The sequence below is a fragment of the Coptis chinensis genome, chromosome 2 (genome assembly GCF_015680905.1).
Source record: "Coptis chinensis isolate HL-2020 chromosome 2, ASM1568090v1, whole genome shotgun sequence".
Lineage (NCBI taxonomy): Eukaryota > Viridiplantae > Streptophyta > Magnoliopsida > Ranunculales > Ranunculaceae > Coptis > Coptis chinensis.
Genome location: NC_141457.1, coordinates 41,342,094 through 41,362,829, shown reverse-complemented (window position 1 = coordinate 41,362,829; position 20,736 = coordinate 41,342,094). Strand labels below are relative to the sequence as shown.

General features: G+C 33.9%; 1 long non-coding RNA gene across 1 annotated transcript; it reads left to right on the top strand.

The window, feature by feature from the left end:
* Positions 1 to 16,373: 16,373 nt before the first annotated feature.
* LOC147516064 (uncharacterized) lies at positions 16,374 to 18,101 on the top strand. The gene is made up of 3 exons (XR_015213572.1): positions 16,374 to 16,482; positions 16,901 to 16,941; positions 17,512 to 18,101. It is a non-coding gene; the product is annotated as an uncharacterized LOC147516064 (long non-coding RNA).
* Positions 18,102 to 20,736: the final 2,635 nt, after the last annotated feature.

The window sequence follows — 20,736 nt, the reverse complement described above, 5'->3', positions numbered from 1 at the left end:
ACAGTTTAACACACCTTGCAATATACACTTACTAATAAGAACAATATAATTATAGGCTTAATTGTAGCTTATATATGGCTAATACAATTATTAACTCCACTTGCTATTTCACATATTACGAAGTCAAAATATGCATAAAATCTTATTTGTTACATAAAACAAAAAGGAATTCGACTAAAAAGAGGAGATAACAAATAATAATGCTAGGCAAAAAATGTATCGATTTTGTTTTTGACATGTGAATTTACACATATAGTGCCATATTTTAAGAGTTGGCTTCGGGCCATCAGAAACTCAGGGCCGGCACTGGCTCCAGGATCACTCTGGGCCTGGGGAGCCGACTTTGCTCTTATTGATGTTGCATTTTGAGGACAATTACAGTTGTCATGGTCAACATAAGTATTGCAAGAATGACACTTCGTTTTGTTATTGTTTGTTGCTACTTCAATAGCATGCAAATTTATGGTATGTTTTCCTATTAACCCATCCTTTTTGTTTGCTCCTACCTTTCATTTGTGAAACATTGGGATCTAAAATTACTAGAAGCAGTTGAACTGGACAAGGGTCCTCCCTTGAAGCACATGGAACATCTGATTCTTCTATAACATCTTCTTCATCAACAACTTTATCGGATATAATTTCTGACATTTGTTTACCGAGTTCTCTTAGACCATCCAAAAAATATTTTATAGCTTGTTGGAGTTCGAGATGCAATCCACGCCAACTTAGTTGCTTCTTGACACAAATAACCAAGGTTCATGGCATCAACTTGTTCTTGACAAAGAGACCCTTCCTTCCTACCTTCCAAAATCTATTAGCCCATTTCATCCATCTTTTATTAATAATACTTTCAGGGATTTCATAGACATCAAGTTTTGATAACATCTTTAGTATGTGGACACATGGTATTCCAACAAACTCATAATGATTACATTCACAAATACCGCGGCCTACACATGTCTAAGGATTCCATTGCACAACCCAATGCTCACTCTCACCACCATCCTTGGTTTAATTTTAATCTATTTCACAACATATGTACAACTCAACATTCAAAAATTGAGTCCTAAACTTTTTAAACATCATTCATGTATATATCTTGGCTGCATACTTCAAAATATAAATTCTCCAACTCAAAATACGATTATTTTAATTTGTTCCAACTCATAATTTGTTCTCTCATTCACTTCCATGGTCTTCAAAGCTTGTTCATATTTTTTAACAAATTTCATTAAATTAGTGGTATCTTTGATACGATTTTTAAAAAACTCAGTGATTCCCTCACTACGACAAGTAGTGTTCATACCAACAAAAAAAGTAGTTTGATTGTACATAGGAACTCATGCCTCATGATCTTCAAACATTTCAATGAGCCAAAGATGGTCACTTAATTCGTATTTACTCATCAGTGTGTTCTATCTTCTCTCAAAATCTTCAACCCTGAATGTCAATTTTAGACATTTCTTAACATCTCCTTTTAAAATCCGAGCCTTTGTGATACAAATAATGTCCCAACTTCTCACCATTTTTTTTAGTCTGCCAATAGCATAACCAACATCTCTCATGGTCAGGTCTGAGTAAGTAATAATGGAAATTGTTGTCCCCCCCCCCCTTTGCTTCTTTCCAAGTTGTAAAAAAAAAGGCCATATGGAACTAACTCTCCTTTGTCTCATCTTGTAGTAATCTACATCTAAACTGGATAGTTTGAAAGTGATGAACAATTGTAACAATTAACCCAGCATCAAGCTTATACCTCACGTCACGAAGATGATTCCAACAATTACGATCTTTGAAACCAATGACATTAGCTCTAAAGATCGTTGTAACTTTGTCTCTTCGTGTTGAACAATTAATTTCCCGCGAAATTGTTCAATACATACGGAGTATCAGTACAACTTTCAAATTTACCACATGATAAGAGATAAAATTATGATTAACTCAATCTAAGCATGCACTTCAACACACCTAAACTAAACTATTCTACCTTACTTCTAATCAAATTATTTGTACCTTACACTCTCTAAAACATCATTGCAATATGGAGTAAAGGTTATTGAACACTCTTTGTTATTGTGAAAGTTAATATTCAAATCATTGAGGAGAAGAGAAAGGGGATGAGAGTGGGATTTTGAATAATGGATTGATTATACTATGAAAGCAATAAACTAAGATATATGAAGATGGATAAGAATAATAGAGAGTAGAACTCTACCATCTGAGATAGCTTCACTTGTAATCTAATTAAAACTATTTGCAAAAGAATACTTGTTTAAACACCAATTTCTTATATTTACAACCTAATGCAAAAACTAATACCCTCAAAGATTGATTTAACTTACCAATTGTTTTACAACCTAATAAGAAAAATCAAACTTTTATCAAGATCATTCATACCAATTGTTTTACAACCTAATGAGAATGAACTTATCCCTTAATTTTAAGTCTCTATCTCTATATCACTTACAGTTAGGCATGTGTAATTCCTACTACTTCTATCTTTATATTGAAGTAGAAATTCACTAACATCTTTTTCTTTACTTTCTATCTCTATATGAGCAAAGAAAATAACATATTAAAACACATACAAATAGATCTAACTAGATTACTCATGGAGTTCTCACGTTGGCTTCATTCTACCCCTTATTAGGAGGGATTTAGCCTAAGATCATTAAACTAAAACTAAACATGAAATTGAAATAACAATGAAGCAAATAACAATAATGAAAGGAGATTGAATAGAAGAATGAAATTAAACTATGACACTAGGTACAAAAAATACAATAGAAATACACTTCTCTATTTATAGAGAACATAGGAGAGGAAGTACAATGCCTAGATATTGGCTAGATTCATTCTTTAGAAGCTAACGAAATAGTGGAAGGATAGAGTGTAACTCTTCGGTCCTTATCTTTGATCTTTATCCATTGATTTTTATCCTTGATCTTTATCTTGTTTTGGGTTCTATAATGTTCCAAATGAGAAGTACAATGCCTCAAATCAAGGCTAGATACATTCTTTATAGGAAGCAAGCAAGCTAGAGGAGGAATAATGTAATTCTTTATCTTTATCTTTGATCTCTATCTTCTCTTGATCTTTATCTTTATTTGAACTCTATCCTTGATTTTTATCTTTTCTTATCTTATCTCAAGATAGTCCCAAAGGAGGTAGAAACTCTAATTAGGTCAAAAACCCTAAAAAGGATGGGCATTGTGGGCCCACTTTTGCTGATTTCGGACCTGTATAGAATTTTGATCAAAATTTCTCCATCAAATATTATCTTGTGATATCTTATAGCGAAGAGCTCATTGCGCTGATCATTTTGATAGATCACACGCCTCAAACGGACTTATGGTTCAAACGATATGCAATTTGGAAGTTTTCCCTCTCTTTTTCACATACAAAAACCAGTTTGACCAGGCTTTTAAGGCTTGAATTTTACCTTCTTGTGCTTCTCTTGGACTCTTTTGCTCCTAGTTTTTTTTTTTTTTTTTTTTTTTTTAAAGTTAATCTAGGGTTAGGCGCCTCACCTGTATTGATTGAACTGTTTCGTACATAAATTAGTCCACTTGCATCATCATTTACAATACATTGTAGTCTATGATCTAATGGAGGGACAAATTGTACAACAAAATTTGATGCGTCATGAAGTGAATCTAGATAGTCCGCAGCTCAGTTCACTTCTCTATAGGCATGAGAGAAGGAGATAAATGTGAACTTGGACCTTTTTATGTCTATAGCTTTAATCACATCAAGGTAGAACCAAGGAGGTTTCTCCACCTTGTTGATTGCATTCACAGCTCTCAATGAGTCAGATTCAACCTCCACTTCTTTGTAGCCTTCTACTATACATCTGTGTAAGCATATGTCTATTGCTTTGATTTCCTGAAAAAGCACAGAAGCCATGCCGCCACTGCCACACACTAAATCCAGCTAACACCTGCCCATCTTTGTCTCTTATTACCCCGCCTTGACCAACTCCATTACTACTCAAGGCGCCATCAGTATTGGCTTTCACTCAATTACCAATTGGTGGGCACCAAACACAGTCTATTTGCCTTTGCATATTATATCTGGTATCAATGTTAAGTCTATGAAAAAGATTTCTAGCTCTAGCCGAGTCATTGATTTCAGGTCTTAAGACTTGCAAATAGTTCCTTGTATCCCTTACCATTTTCTCAAATATCCTTTGCGCTGACTTGGTAGTTTGCTAGAATCTGCGAGCATTCCTTTCCTTCCAGATGTAGTCTACTGATGCACAGAAAAATACCTTGTATATCTCTCCCACATCTGCCTCTTTGCATATACGAAGAATCGATTACCACTCTCCCACATTTTGCTCCTAGGCTTGACCTACACCATATTCCTTGCTAAAATGCCGATTTTTGTTGTAATTTCACTAAATGAAGGTTGAAACCTACAAAAGCAAATAAATAATGTTTATTCATGATATTTACTAACATTATAGCCTAAATGATATATTATTAAGGGGCTAAATATACACTTTTGGATGTTTATCACCACCCTACTCAAATTATTCAATATTACTTTTTTTTTGCTTGACAAGTAGAAATTATATTAAAAACATAAACGGTTACAAAAAATGTGTGGTATGGACTATGATGTCCTACCATGATCAAGCTTAGAGTATCCAAAAACATAATACATGATTTTGAATTGTAAACAAGATTAGAATCTAAAAAACTATTGAAAATGTAACTCCCAGTGTAGTAACCAAGGTGGTTTGCCCTCGTAGATTAGATTTTCATTAGTCTGAAGTGACACTCCAGCTTTTGCAATTGCATCTGCAGAGAAATTGGCTTCTCTGAAAATGGATGTGAATTTGAAGGCCTGAAGCTTGGTGCGACAATTTCTCCATCTCAGTTGCATCTCCCATGGTAGGCTACCATTGCAGGTTCAGAGTCCATTTTAATCCATAGCATTAGCCATCTCTTACTTATAGCTAGTTCAATATTACAGGACATGCAAAATTTCAATGTTAACATACCCATTCAATTATATGATACATCATAATAATTTTAACAACATCTAAATTAATATTGCATGTTTATTCATTTCCAAAATTAGTAAACAGATAATACAGTCATTTGTAGTCAAATTTTGACAAAAATAGCTTATACAATTTATTCGAATTTCATCGATCAATATATAATGTAAATAAGAGTGATTCAATTCCTATACTCCGATACCACATGTATTGCTATTTTATTTTAATAGTGTATTAAAGATCAAAATCATAAGTTATTTCACAAGTATATTGAACATGAATAATGAATCTATAAAATAACTTACCTTGATCCGTAACAATCATGATCCTAAAACGGTAATAGAAAATCAATAATCACTTGAATGGTCATCTTAGAATAATCGTTCGTCTTATTTAACCATTACTTAACTTTAAGCGTGTTAAAATTAATGCTTAGAATAATGGGTTTCTAAACTTAACTAACGGTAGAAGAGAGGACGAGTTTCTCACATTTATTTTCTGGTTACTCCTCATGTCCATAAATTACGAGAAACGTATAAAAACATTAATTTCTAACCAATGGCGAGAGGCATAAATAACCAACATATTCAAAATCAAAATCTCATTTAGCTTGATTCTCATTCTCATGGACCATCATTATGAGAATGATTCGATTAAATGGTTCATTAAGTAATATAGAACATTAATATAATCACATCTTACATGAAACATTCAAAAGACGATGATTTTTTCATTTAGTATTCAGAGTTATTTCAATAATTATATGAGTATTTGTGTTTAATGTTTCACTAATTTTGCAGGACAAACGAAGATTTGGTGATGTAGCTTGGAGAACTAAAACAAATTGTCAAGTTTGTCTGAGAAAATGTGGGAAATGTCAATCACAACCTTGAAAATGCACAGAGGTCTAGAACTTGCGGCAATTGTTAAAGAGACTGAACAAATAGTTTTAGAAGTAAAATCCTTACTTGAAGATAACTGTCATTAAAAAATGAAAAGAAAAGTAACTGTATTAAATCTGATTTTTATTTTTATTATTTTGATTTTTCTGTATGGACAATGATTTTTCTGTATGTGGTATCTGAGCATAGGAGTTGAATCACCGTTATTTCCATTATATTTAGGAAATTCGAATGAAATCAAATTGTTTATTGTTGTCCAATTTGAAGTGCGCTTGGTTGCATGATCTGTTTACTATTTTGGAAATTAATAAACATGCAATATTAATTTAGATGTTGTTAGAATCATTCTAATGTACGATATAATTAATGTGTACGTTAACATAAAAGTTTTGTTTGCCCTCAATATTGAATGGAACTATTTTGTTTTTTTCAACGTTTAAGTTTATATTTGAAGTTATCATATTTATCTGTAAAAAGGATGATTTAATATATCATCTTATGTCCTATAAAAATTAAAAAGTATTAAAAGATATTTAATGTTTCTGGACTCTAGTGGTTTTGCTTTTGTTTTTGGCCATTTGGGTCGGGCCAGTTATGGACTTTAGATCTAACCAAACCCACCTTATAATTACATTTTCTACCATAACATTTTATTTATATATTTTGTAATTATTATTTTTCAAAACAATACTATATTTACATATTTGTCACGTGTTAATATATTTAAGATATGGTATAAAATTCAGGTGCATTTTTTATAACAATAGCTAATGTCATTTGATTTTATAGTTTTCATAATTATAACGAGTATTCGTAGCCACCAAAGTGACCAAAATATTTGGGAAATAATGATTATCATGATATTAATGTCAATAACATAACAGTTGCAGTTGCTTTATCATGTAAATTATAGTTAGCCTAAATGTTAGTTGTTACTAAAGTTTAAAAAACTTAAATATGGTAGTTGATGTGTATTACGAATTATAATAGGATTTGGATTCCTAGACTAACATACCTATCTAGTTTAACTTGCACGATTAGTTAGCCCATTACTAGTAAAATTTTATGACAGTGAGTGTACGTTTTTGTATGTTATAATATCGGCTCAAAGGTTATATCATAATGATATTACTTTGTTCATCATAAAATACTTTATTATTGCAGTTAATGTTCTCATTACATTTCAATCACATACTTCGTATGTTCTAAAAACCATAAACAATGTAGTTTATATTATTTAAAACACTGGTTTTTTGTTTCTTACGGCTTGTTCATCACCTGTTTTATAAATTAAAATAATGGATTTTTTATTTTGTTAATTTTCATATGTTTTGCAATACATAGTGCCGCATAGTTTTAAAGGTTATTACTTCAATATTTTATCACAATAGTTCTTGTATTTATAGGAAATTAAAATAAAGGCTTGAAAAAGCTTAATACCCTAAGTAACAATGCAAATATGCAATTTCTGGTGATTTAATACTAATATGCAACAAAATAAATATGATAATTGAAGATCTAAACCAAATTAATAATATACAACTCAAGTGTTTTTTATAGTAGTATGCTACAAGATATTGTGTATTCACATATATGAACAAGCAAGGGATTTCCACGCTATTGCAGTAGCACAAACCATGTAAAGGTGAGTACTAATTTATTATTATAATAATAACATTATGCTCCTCACATCATTATTCATTTTCATTTAGAGTTTCCCATTGAAGGACAAACCAAGTAAAGTTTAGTAAGCAATGTAGATTAAATTTTGAAAAAATATATAACTAGGCAAACCAATTAAGTGGTCCTTACTTCTCCTCAGAACCATGTTTGCTTATGAAAAACAATGAAGACCTTGTAAATGCTAGAATGTGGTTTCTCCCTTAAAAACCAAACCTTGTTTTTCTTAGCTTGTGATGAGAGCCTGAGAGTGGATAGAGAAATAGATGAAGGGGATTATTTGTAGGAAGAGAGATATGGCTGTAGATTGTTGGAAAAATGGTTTAGTTATTATGTAATTCTTTGTATTAGGAATACGTAGATATTGGAATCGTCCAAAACCATTTAGTAATGAATGAGAAAATTGTCTCTATCATGACCCACTTGAGTATAAATATGGCTTATACTTTTTTTTTGATGCCATGTTCTTTCGTTGATGACTAGTTTTTGTGTTATCCATTGCATCGTACTATGTGTATATCAAATATGGGCAAGAAAGCTTGTTACATTGTATTTCGGGGACATAATCATGAGTTGTATGTATAAGATATGGTTTGAGTGTGACAAACAAGTGACTAGTTTTTTCTAATACTATATGCACGAAAGTTATGCTTCTATAGAGGAATTGAAGGACAACGAGCGTTGGCTCGATACAATAGTCAACACACTGCTTCACTACACCCTAATGATTTTCAAGAGGCCACAACTATGTCTCGAGCTACTAGGTTATAGGTACTTGGTGAAATTCCTCCATTTGTCCCACCCAATTTTCCATCAGCATCCTCTCTCCTCTTCCAGCTTTGCCTAATATCGTTCAACATATTGCAGCTGAACATGATGCATATATTCACTATAACTAGAAATCTTGTAATAGTATCTTTAGCTAGCACTTGTTATTGTTGACTGAAATTATTGTTTGTGATATGATGCACCGATACCTATATGTAACCTTCGTGTGTTGGGAAGCTTAGGCTATTCACCAGGATTTGGCAAAATGCTACCACTATGAGTATGCAGAACCTCGAGCTCTATACATATAAATCCCTTATTTACTGTTAGCGAGTTCATCACCACGAATGGGCTATAGCCCCCTCTCCCCAACAAATTTCCAAAATAATAATAATAACAATTAGAGATAGTACCCCCCCCCCCCCCCCTGGCGGAGAATCATGATCCGCCCTTGTTAACCATCCACTTGTACCCTCATGAAATTTAAGTAAAATACATGATTATATACACATATCTTTTCCATCCCATCTCCATTGAATCACACGTTGTTATTATCTTTTATTCATCCAACAAAAATATATCAAATATGAGAATCTTTTAGTTACTTGGTTTTCGCCTATCAGCCCAAAAATATGGACCACCGACTTTGCAAGTATTAGCACCCTTCAAAGGGGTCATAGTCATAATCAAGATGTCAATCTCTTTAATGTGTATTGTTTACATGGGGGAGAAAAACATTTGAGTTGATTGGCTTAACCAACTTGCCAGAGGATATATTTCTTATTCATTTTTAGGACATCTTCCTGACCGGAGTCATGGATTTCGAAAAGGTAGAGGACAAGCCGCGTCGTACTCTCTCTCTCTTATGGCCGCCTCTTTTGGTCTCTTTTTCAATCCCTAAATTTCATGGGTTATCTCCCCTTGGTTGATCTATTCTTAACCCTTGATTTCTACTACTCATGACATCCTATGGTCCATGGGTCAACCACTTTTCTTTTTCTTCTCTTCTCAGGCTATATATGTCACTGTGCTCCTATCCTATGTAAATTTTGTGCTCTTAGGACTCTTAACACATGCCACATTGGTGATCACAAATATGGTCACTACATTGCATTTTTCTTACCATATCTATTTTAAGCAACATTCCCTATTTAACCAAAGCACAAGTTCACTCTTTCCAATTTTTGCCTAATGCTAAAATCGTACCAAATACACTTTATCATAGCAAGGCCCAAAATATCCATATTGTTGGATATGTTGGAGGCCCGATTTTTCGGTATATATATGATATTTTAGGGATACATATCTTTTTGGCTGGCAAAATATATGTGTATTGTGATATATCGTTATATATGGTTAAATATAAGATATATTCGGATATATCGTATGATATTTGCAAATTAAACAAACTAATTGAATTAAATTAGACGATATCAGTCACACTCCTTGCCTTTGTTAGAGACTTAGAGCAGTGACCACATTTTCCATAGTTGTCTTTTTCAAGCACTTGATTTATTTCGACTGGAGAAATATCAGTGTTATGAACGATCCCAAGATGCAACTTCAAGGTGCATGCTACGCAGTTACAAACACTTTGCCCGTAGAAGCAACACTTGCCATCAAGATTAAAGAAAAACTGGCACTCTCGATGCAACAATTAGTTGATTGCAACAAATCATGTTTTGGAAATCACGGAGGAAGTTTCATAAAAAACTCGCATTACATCATTGAGAATGCTTGTACTTGGAAGTCGAATACCCCAACATTGGAACATAAGACATATGCAAGTGATGAAGAGAGCATTTAGGGTAAGAGACAAGTCCACCTTCGAACAGATCGTAAGCTTTAAAATCCCACAAATGAGCAACTCATAGAATCAATCCGAAAGAGTCCCGTACTCGTAGGAGTTGATGGCGAGGTCATAATTAACTAAATAGAGGGAATTAGATATGATCTTATTATGGAATGACGTGGACTAAACAAACATGCCCTGGGAGAGAAAGAAATTATTTTCTACATAGCGGAGCACAAAACTCAATCATATGGGTTGTGTTGGGGAGAAGAAAGATGTATGAGATAGACAAATGAGGCGACATACGGGGGATGAGGAAAAATGTTATACGCCCAATTTATGACCATGAACAGCATGATTGGAGGACCTCACACAACAGAGAGTCTAAAGAAAAATTTGATTTTTCTAGGTTGATAATCACCTCTTAGAGATCAATAGTATTATTTTAATGGTGTTCAAACATTAAAACCATGGTTCTCTACTAAGTTGACGTAATAGGTGAATTTCAGATTTTTAACATAACACAACAAAAATAATAATAATAATAAAGGCAATTATTGATTGATGATAAAGTTACATAGAAATATAAAACTTAAAAAAAAAAAAAAACATTATATATATAACAAAAAAAAAACAACAACAACACCAAAACAACAACAACAATAACAATAACAAGATTATCTATTATAATAAAACACAATGGCAGGACAAAGAGAGGTCGGGATCGCGTGGGGATCTGAGTTAGGTGTGCATGGGGATCTGAAGAGAGACACGTGTATGACTTATATCATTTTGAAACCGTTTCTAATTCTCAATGGCATTTAAACAGATTTATTTAATGAATTAAATGTTGTAAATTCAATGCATGCATGTATTGGTTGTACATTGGATTCTTAATATTATCAATTTAATTTCATTGGCCCTTATTAATTGATGAGAGAATTGACTCTTAATATTATCAATTTAATTTCATTGGCCCTTATTAATTGATGAGGGAATTCTTTTAATGCAAATTCAATGCAATGCATGCATTGGTTGTACATGGATTCTTAATATTATCAAATTTTCAATTACTAAAAAATAATGGGCATAAATCAAATTGCTCTTCTTTCCCATTTGGCTCTTTCCTATTTATTGCATTTAAAACAAAGTTAACGACTAATTTATGAGTTTTCTTTCTCAAATATATACATTCTAAACATTGACTTCCGGATCTAATTTGAATGGGCTTGGGCTTCAACCACACTACACTCTAGCACGATAAATTAAATTGAGTGAGCGAACGATCCAACTTCATCTCCCACTAATAGTATAGTCTAGCGCTCCCACCTTTCAAGCTCTCAAAGAAACGGCATGAGTTAATTTCACACCCACTAATTTCACATCCTCATAAAAATGCCTATCCTCAACGACTAATTTCACAGATACTGTAACTCCTCTCTCTCATTTGGCCTTCCAAAATAACCAATACTGACTGCTATTAAAACAACAATGATTTTTCCCTTACGTTGCTCCTCTACTCTCAGTATAAAACCTGGATCATTCGCCCTCTCACAAATCGCTAAACTCTCGCTCCAGTTTCGGCATTGTTCAAAGAGGTGCTTTTCTATTACTAATGCCTATTTCTTTACATCACCGTCCATCTTTTCTAATTGTTCATTTAACAATTCATGTTCTCTGTTTGTTTCTTGCTCTAGATTTTCGGCCTCAGCTAACCGAACTCTTACTGCCAGGATTCCAACAGGTTCTTTACGATCTGTTTGCTTTCCCTTCAATTAGTTTTCGATTTCAGACCCTTACGTCTATTATAATAAAACACAATGGCAAGACAAAGAGATATCGGGATCGCGTGGGGATCTGAGTTAGATTGGGACAGATATACGATCTAGAACATTTTGAAACTCCTATTCAATGCCATTTAAAAGTATTAATGACATTTATTAAGTGCTTTTAAGGATTGTATTAAAAAAAGTTAATCAATTACTAAAAAAATACAGCTGTATTAATAGTTATATTTAAATTTCTACACCATTTAAGAAATTTTGAAACGTCCATTTCCACCATAATACAATGGAATTTTTTTAGGTGGATGAATTGAATTGCTTTTGAAATCTAAAAGTTTTCTCTCAAACAATATATTTTGAACCCTCAATGCTCTCCATCTAATTACTATGGTCGGGTGAGGTCAAGTTTAAAGCCCCAAAATTGTTCATCTCTCCCACTGCCTTCTCCAAAAATGGGTGGCCAAGATTGTATTAGGATTTAGGCCTAAGATATGATGGAGGATTCAAGTGAGATGAATGGCTTGGGCTTGGGCTTGGGCTTGGGCTTGGATAAGAGTAAAACATGTATTTTAGAAAAGAAACCCCGGCCTAATTTTAAAGACCCATGAACTTCTTGGGCAATTAAACTCTCTTTGTCGTAACTCCCTCTCTAATCTCTATTAACTTCTTCTTTATTGACTTGAAAACCGGCGCGCCTCTAATGGAGTCTCTTAACTCTCCCACTATAAATATAAGCCTCTACACAATCACTCTCATGTTTAGTGAGATATTCCATTTGTTCTTGATTTCCAAAAAGTTACTTGCTATAACCATCTCATGAAAGGTCTTCAAAAGGTACGAATTGCGAAAGTATTCCCTAAATTTAAGTAGTTCAATATTATGGGATTTGATATAATTATTGTGATTTTGTTTTATTTTCGTCCAAATTTCAAAATTTCTTTGGTACATAGCTCCTTCTAAATTCTAATGAGTTTCAAGATAGTACATAACTATAAATGTGAAAACTGTTTTTCGATGTACACGTTTCCATGATTGGTCCTTTTTATATTTTTTGTTGTTCCAATTAAGTAGGAATTTCATTATTCCCTTTACCGAACAATTTCAGTTCTAATGGAGGAAAGGAGAGTTACATCAGGGAAGTCCTTGGATTGTACATCGAAGATTAAATCACTGTGACAATTTGTCACCTCTGTCCATTGCTTTTGGTATGCGTAGTGATGTTCTGGAAGAAACATAAGACTTTATGTTTGCACACGATTTTCTGGGGAACCTGGTGTACAGATAGATTTGGGTATTTTTGTTCCTACATTGCACATAACTTTTGGCCCGACATTTTAATATATTTTTTTGGGTGCGTATTGGTTGTGATTCATGTGATTTTTATTATTTTTGTGGTTTGTGGGCCGAATGCCAAATATTTTTTCTTCCACTCTGCCATAATTTGATGTAGCACTACGTGAGAAAGAAATATGCTAAGAGAAGTTACCTAAATAGCTAGATAGGGGAAAGATAAGAACGACAAGAAGTAAAAGAGACATAAATATATGTTTAATTAGGAACAAAATTGGTAGAAAAAACACAAGAAATCAGTGGCCTTTTACTGAGGTTTGGTTGGAACTAGAAACTTAAGGAAAGAAAGAGTAAGGTAGAGAGAAATGAGAGATGGGCTAATTAGTTTGTGTTGAATACTAACACTTGTGCTTTCTCTCTTCTTGATTTGCAATCATTGTGGGTTAGCACTATGGTGTCTTTGAGTCCTTCCTTTGCTTTGATTAGTATCTATTTGATGAAATTGATCTTCAATTATTTATACAGACTTTGTGCAATCTGGACTATGATTCATCCTTTTATTACATGTATTTCTAAAATATTACATATGGACAATTTTTCAAGCAACGACTCCGATGAAATATGCATCAATTTAGTTGCCTAACTAACTACTCTAACCCATTCTCTCTTTTTTTGATATAAAAGTGTGTACTTTACTAATTGTATTTTTTCCATTTTTTTTGTCGTATTATGCTATTTATTTTAGTACAAGTGCTACATTGTGGAGAAACTATTGATAAGCTTAAGAGGTCATCCATTGTTGGTCTACTTATACTCTGGCAGAACCATGCATTTGTGGATTTGGATCTTAACACATTGGGATTGAGTACAGTCAACATGTGTAGAAGGTGGACCACCGAGGTCACACTAGAAACTTCCATGGGTCCATTCACTATCGAAGTTGTACTACAAACATGCTCCAAGAACTTGTAGAAACTTCATTGAGCTATCTCGAAGAGGTTATTACGACAATGTCAAATTCCACCGCATTATTGAGGATTTTGTTGTGCAAGGTGGAGATCCCATTGGTACAAGTCGTGGTGGCGAATCAATAAATGGTTAGAAATTTGATGAGATAAAACCCGAAGTTGAAACATACCGGTCTTTGGTATTCTCTCCATGGCAAATAATTTATATCCACCCAGGGGTTTGATATTAAATAGAGTTTTTGTTGTATTGTTTTGCCATATCAATTTTGAATATGTAGTTTGCGATTTTGTTCCTATCGTTTGTCGAGGTATCTCGCTTACATCACACATGAAATTTTATTAGACCGTGCATGTTTGAATTTATCTATTAAGAATATCTTTATCATCATTGTTCAAATAGTGATAGTTACGACTTATTTTACATCACTATCCATAAGCAATTATTTGATCTAGCTAAAAAAATTAGTACATGCTAATTTTTCAGAGTAGTTATGAATGTTGATGGTGTAGGTGACTGAGTAGAAGACAATATGAATTGGGAATGAGTTTATAGTGTTAGCTTGAAAAGTAGCATTATCAAGGATAATAAATTCAAAACACACGTTACAAACCCTTGCATAGTTACTCACTAATTTTCTGTTTCTTTTATTTTTTTTCTTTTTGAAAGGACTAAACTCGGTAGATTTTTAATGTTTCGTTGGCATGAATTGGACTATATACTTTCGTTTCTTACTGTACTTTATTTGAGTTGAAGCACGTCTTATCCCACTTCATCAGTTCTCATGGATCTCAGATTTCTTTGGGGTGAAGTGTCATACTTGCTCATTTTAAGTTACGGTTTCTTAATTATGTTTTTCTTTTTCTCTTTCTTTTTGTAGTATTTTTCTAAACTTTGGTTTTTTCTAAACAAGGTATACTACTCATGAAAAAATTACATACTATATAGCCTTTACTTTACCAAAAGATTTGGAAAAAAAAAGCAAAAGTGAAAGATGACATTAATTTTAGATGTTCCTCCTTAATTTATTACTTTGACTTCATATATTTAGGAAAGAGCCGTGAAAGAATACAAAACACAAGAAGTTGGTTGAGTGAGCCTTAAAACGAGACAAGAAGCATTGTAAGAAAACATAGGCTTCTAGGTTTTATTTTATTCCATAGAAATGGTATGGGCATCCTATTTCTAATTTTAATTGTTCCAATCACACGTAGACTCAAAGTCTTGCAACCGGCAGTTGTTTGATCCTTACATAGACTTTGTTATGTTTCATATTTATTTTTCTTTTCCAGTATGCTTAAGACTATACTTTCCATGGTTTGTCGTGTTGTTTCTACATGGGTCAGATTTTCTTAATTATATATGTTTGCAAAATAGTATGGTTTGAACTAAAAAAACTATGTCACACGTAGACTCAAAGTCTTGCAACCGGCAGTTGTTTGATCCTTACATAGACTTTGTTATGTTTCATATTTATTTTTCTTTTCCAGTATGCTTAAGACTATACTTTCCATGGTTTGTCGTGTTGTTTCTACATGGGTCAGATTTTCTTAATTATATCTGTTTGCAAAATAGTATGGTTTGAACTAAAAAAACTATGCCCTTTGGGTTGCCATAGTATATAGTGGTCGTGTTTGCATACTGAATTGTGTATTCATGAGAGGCAAGTTGGTAGTTGAAAAGGTTGGCAAACATACAAGCGATACTACCTAAGCGGAGGCGGGCAACATAAAGCATGGGGTGGTAACCTTAAAACAATAATAGCTTAAGCGGGGTGAGAGGGGAAGATAATAAGAGAGGATTATTGTTGTACAAGGGATACTCGATCTCATCTCCTAATAATTGTAGTGGTCATTGTTTCATGATTGAACCGGTTGGCCTCCGTAGGCAAATTGTTATCAAAAACACAATTTGGGGAGCCTAGAGCACCAGGCATTCCCTTTCACCTGATAATATTGGATAGAAATACTCCTGTTCCTTATCTCAATATGTTATTTTCTAATATACATATAGCTTAGTGGGGTTGAGGCATTTGGGTGTCATTTATATTAGTTTGTTTATGAGGTTCATATATGGTTGAAGAATGAATTTGTTTATTCATAATATGACCAATTTTGTAATTTCGTGGTTTTTGTGGTTTAACATTTTTTTTTTGTGTGGATGTTCATTCTAAACTTTTGTTGAATCTTATACTTTCAGGTCCACATCTTTAAGAATAATAGTTTATGTATGTGCTTAAGATTACAATCGCGAAGTGTTCATGCATTGAGTGCTGACATACCGTGTCTGGTCGAGGTTAGCACCAACCTATTATTGATGAATAGGGTTATGATCCTAAATTAATTGCAAATGTTTTGACTTTGTTTTTATATAGCATGTATCCAAGAAAATGGTAGGAAGTACTTTTGTTTTCTTTGTCAACACGTTTTCAATTTTAATTGCATTGAGGGTCATCATATAAGCATAATAGTTTACCCTGATTTAGTTAGAATTTGTTCGTGGAAGAAGTAGTGGCTAGCATGGTAGGTGTTAATGATTCTTGCTAAGGTTTTTTGAGTAGTAGAATATTATATGGACTAGACGTATATAAGAAGCTAGCAATGGCAACATGTCTATAAAACCAATTTTTGGTTTGGGAATGATTTGTGTGTATTCATTGTAGTCACTCTTCACTATTTGAAGTCAGACTTTTTATTTTCCCTTTTTTTTACAGGTATGTTTGTGACTTCCACAATAGTGGTTTCCAAGATAAAGGTCATTTTCTTTTCTTTATAGATTTTGAAATGGAATGAATGTTTTTTTTATCGTATATGCTAACTAATTTGTTGAAAAGATTTCATTTTTGTGTTGTTGTCGTTACTCATCCTCCATTGTTGGATTAAATGGTTTCATGAGTGGTGTCATGTAGAACCAAAATTTTCAGAAGGTAGCGTAAATAGATTTTCACAATCCCCATACCTAATTTGGGACTAAATGTACACATATGCAGCTCTTTTTCACAATACAATAAGAATCCCTAGGACTCTTCTCAAGAAAGCCGGGAAAAAATCTATGAATTATAGAATTCTTATGGTATTTGAAATCGATACAATTTTCGAATCAACTGGGAACCAAAAACAGTTATTGTAGTGCAGACTTTTTGAGATTTGACTAAGTTGATGGCTAGATCTGTTTTTATAAGTACTTTCAAATAGTGGAAATTTCACTAAGCTGAGTCGACTTGATCGAGCTTAAAGTCGAGCGATGTTAAATTGCTCTTTTTTTTCGGATAATCCTAGATGAGAAATTTAGCCTCCTAAAGTCTAACATTACTCTTTTCCACAGGACTGCAACACCTAGCTAATGCATATATTGGAATGGGTATTCACCCAGTTGCATCAAACACGTCTCAATCAAGAATGCCCAAAAGAAATTAGTATAAGGTGTTTGCATTGGCTTGACAACAAGGTACCACCAACCTTATAGTCCATCGAATACAAGTGGATTGTGGAAATTGATGAACCTCCCAAAATGAATTTAGAAGTATAAGTAAAAGTTGGCATTTTTTGAAGGATCATCACTGAAGCTTGACCTTATGGGTGGTTGACCTTTGAATGAGTTTAACTTAATGCATATTTGGTTAATATTGTATTGTTGTGTATTTTATTTCATCAAAGTTTTTTACTTTTATCTGTACAAAGAGTAGACACATATTTAATGAAGTTTATTGAAGGTGATATTTGGTGGGAGTCATAGTTGTACAAGTTGCATTGCTTGCAAATTGTAAGCATTAAGTAGCTCCTTAACTATATATTGTGTCTTTGTATGCAATATATTTAATTAAAGAGGTCTATTTTGTAAAATACATATACCATTGTCAAGTTTCTAGACATATTCCATGATTTAAAAAACTATACCAATAAACATGGCCACTAGAAATGTAGATCAATTGGATATAATAACATCATTAACAATTAACTATATTTTTTTTATTAAAAAAAATCCTACTAAAGTATCTAAATAAAAATATGTACTGTGTTGACCATAAGAGCTCATATTAATATAATTAAAAATTATTCAATTAAGTCAAAAACTGCAACTACACATGTTAAAGTTGACATGTCTTATAGGAATATATGTTTTTTTTGGTGAACATTAAACAAATTATATTGAGTAATTATATATATTAACTTTGTTTTTTTAAGAAACCTAAAGACAACCGTGCTGAAGGCACGGGTTATACCTAGTAGAATAACAAAACATGGACACTATGGCTTTTGGACAAGCTAACATGTGTTTCAATTGTATTGGTGAGGCAACAATTTACAAAGTCGACATCTCTAAACTATCCAACAACAAAGTCATTGGATCTGTAACCTCCGGGTGGTTAGTGACAATAAACGGTTATAGAGAAATTAAACTTTTGAACCTCTTGACAAATTCTGAATATCGTCTCCGTCCTATTCCATTTACTTATGTGAGATATGTCAATGTCTTGAATAAAGAAAAGAATGAAGCATCTGATCTTGTCCGAGTTGGTATTGGGTCCAACACTCTTGGACGAACAAAACTCTGCCACAAATTAGATATTTATGCGTGGCATGAATAATGTAAGTACTCTCCGTTCTCAAGCATTCACTACAGCACACGTGTCCAATCCACCAGGTCGTATCTGCATAGCTCGTATATCACAAGGTCGTACTACGCCACAAGGACGTAATCACGACCTAAACCCAGGTCGTCCAAATATCAAATACGAATACATGGAAACAAATGATCTACCGCGATCCTGAAGGTCAGTCAACGCATCAATGAAGGAGGCATTTACTTTGTAACAACAGAAATAATAACGAATCATCAAGAGAGCACAAAATATGGATCTACACTTGACTATGGCCTGGAACAAATAAGGAAAGTCAGCTCAACGCCTATAAATAGAAGGTTTGATTCAAGTTGACCCAAGAAACTTGATACATAGGCAACTCTTATCCAAAGTAAAAGTGCATCCATTTCCAATCAATCTCAACATCAGGTCATAGGTAGATATATATACCTCTACATTACGCCAAAACAAGATGAAGCTCAACCCAGCAAAGTGCGTATTTGGAGTAGCCTCAAGGAAATTGTTAGGGTACCTCGTCTCACAACGACACATTCAAACAAATCCAGAGCAAATACGAGCCCTCCTTGAAATGCTAGAACCAACCTCCAAACAACAAATATACAAGTTATCTGGCATGGTTTCAGCCCTCAACAAATTCATCTCATATGCATCTGACAAATGCAAACCGTTCCTTTAGATACTGAAGAAAGGCGCAACATTCACATGGACAGAAGAATACCACAAAGCTTTCAATGACCTGAAAGCCTACCTACCAACTCCACCTGTTCTGTCTAAACCAAATGAAGGAGAAACACTGGGGCTTTACCTTGCGACTACCGATTTTGCCATCAGCTCGGTCCTCTTTCGCGAAAGCGAGGGAATCGAAAAACCAGTCTATTTCACCAGTAAAACATTGACATATTCAGAAAAACATTACTCTCAAATTGAGAAAACAATGTTAGCGTTGTTATACTCTGCTCGTAAGTTTTGACCATACTTCCAGGCTCACAGCATCAAGGTCTTAATAGACGTACCTATCAAGCAAGTCCTGAGTTCCACCAACAAAATAGCCCGCATAGCTAAATAGGCTGAAGAACTCGGAGAACATCACATCGAATTTTTCCCCATAACATCGCGCAAAGGTCATGTCGTTGTCGATTTCCTTGTTGACTTCCCAATCGAAGATATCAACTAGGAACCCGAGCCCATTACCTCACTCCCTTAAGTAACCACCCCAGACACATGGCACCTCTATGTAAATGGAGCTTGCAACAACAGCGGTAATGGATTGGGGGCAGTATTAACTTCACCAGAAGGAACCCAACTACAAAAGTCTATCAAAATCGATTTTGCAACATCTAACAATGAAGCGGAATATGAATCGTTAATCACAGGCCTCCACATGACACAACAATTACAAGTACGAAAGCTCAAAGCTTACAGTGACTCGTAATTAATCATCAAACAGATCACCAAAGAGTATGTGACAAATGGAGCAAACTTATCCTTGGAACATATTCCCCAAGAAGACAACAGACATGCAGACAACCTGGCTTTCTTAGCCTCAAAGACCCAAGATGCATGTCCCAGAATAGTTTACATTGACATTCTGGAGAGGCCCACCTACCAACATGAAAGTATCAACAGTCTCACGGACTTTCAGCCCTCATTCGAAGACGAGATCACCCAATCTTGGATCGGTCCATTTTTGAACTTTATTTTATATGGCGAACTCCCAGTGGAGGCAAAGAATGCTCGTGCCATACAATTTTGCACTCCTAGATATACCGCCATCAATGGACGATTGCTCCGAAAATTCCCAGGAAGACCTCACCTGTCACACCCCGAATTTCGACAGAATTCGGAAAAACATTATTTGTTCCCGACTCTTCGATCTCTGAGGTGTGACGCACTCTCCACTTCCAAAAACCCATAAATAGTTTAAATATGCGGATAATTAAAAACCA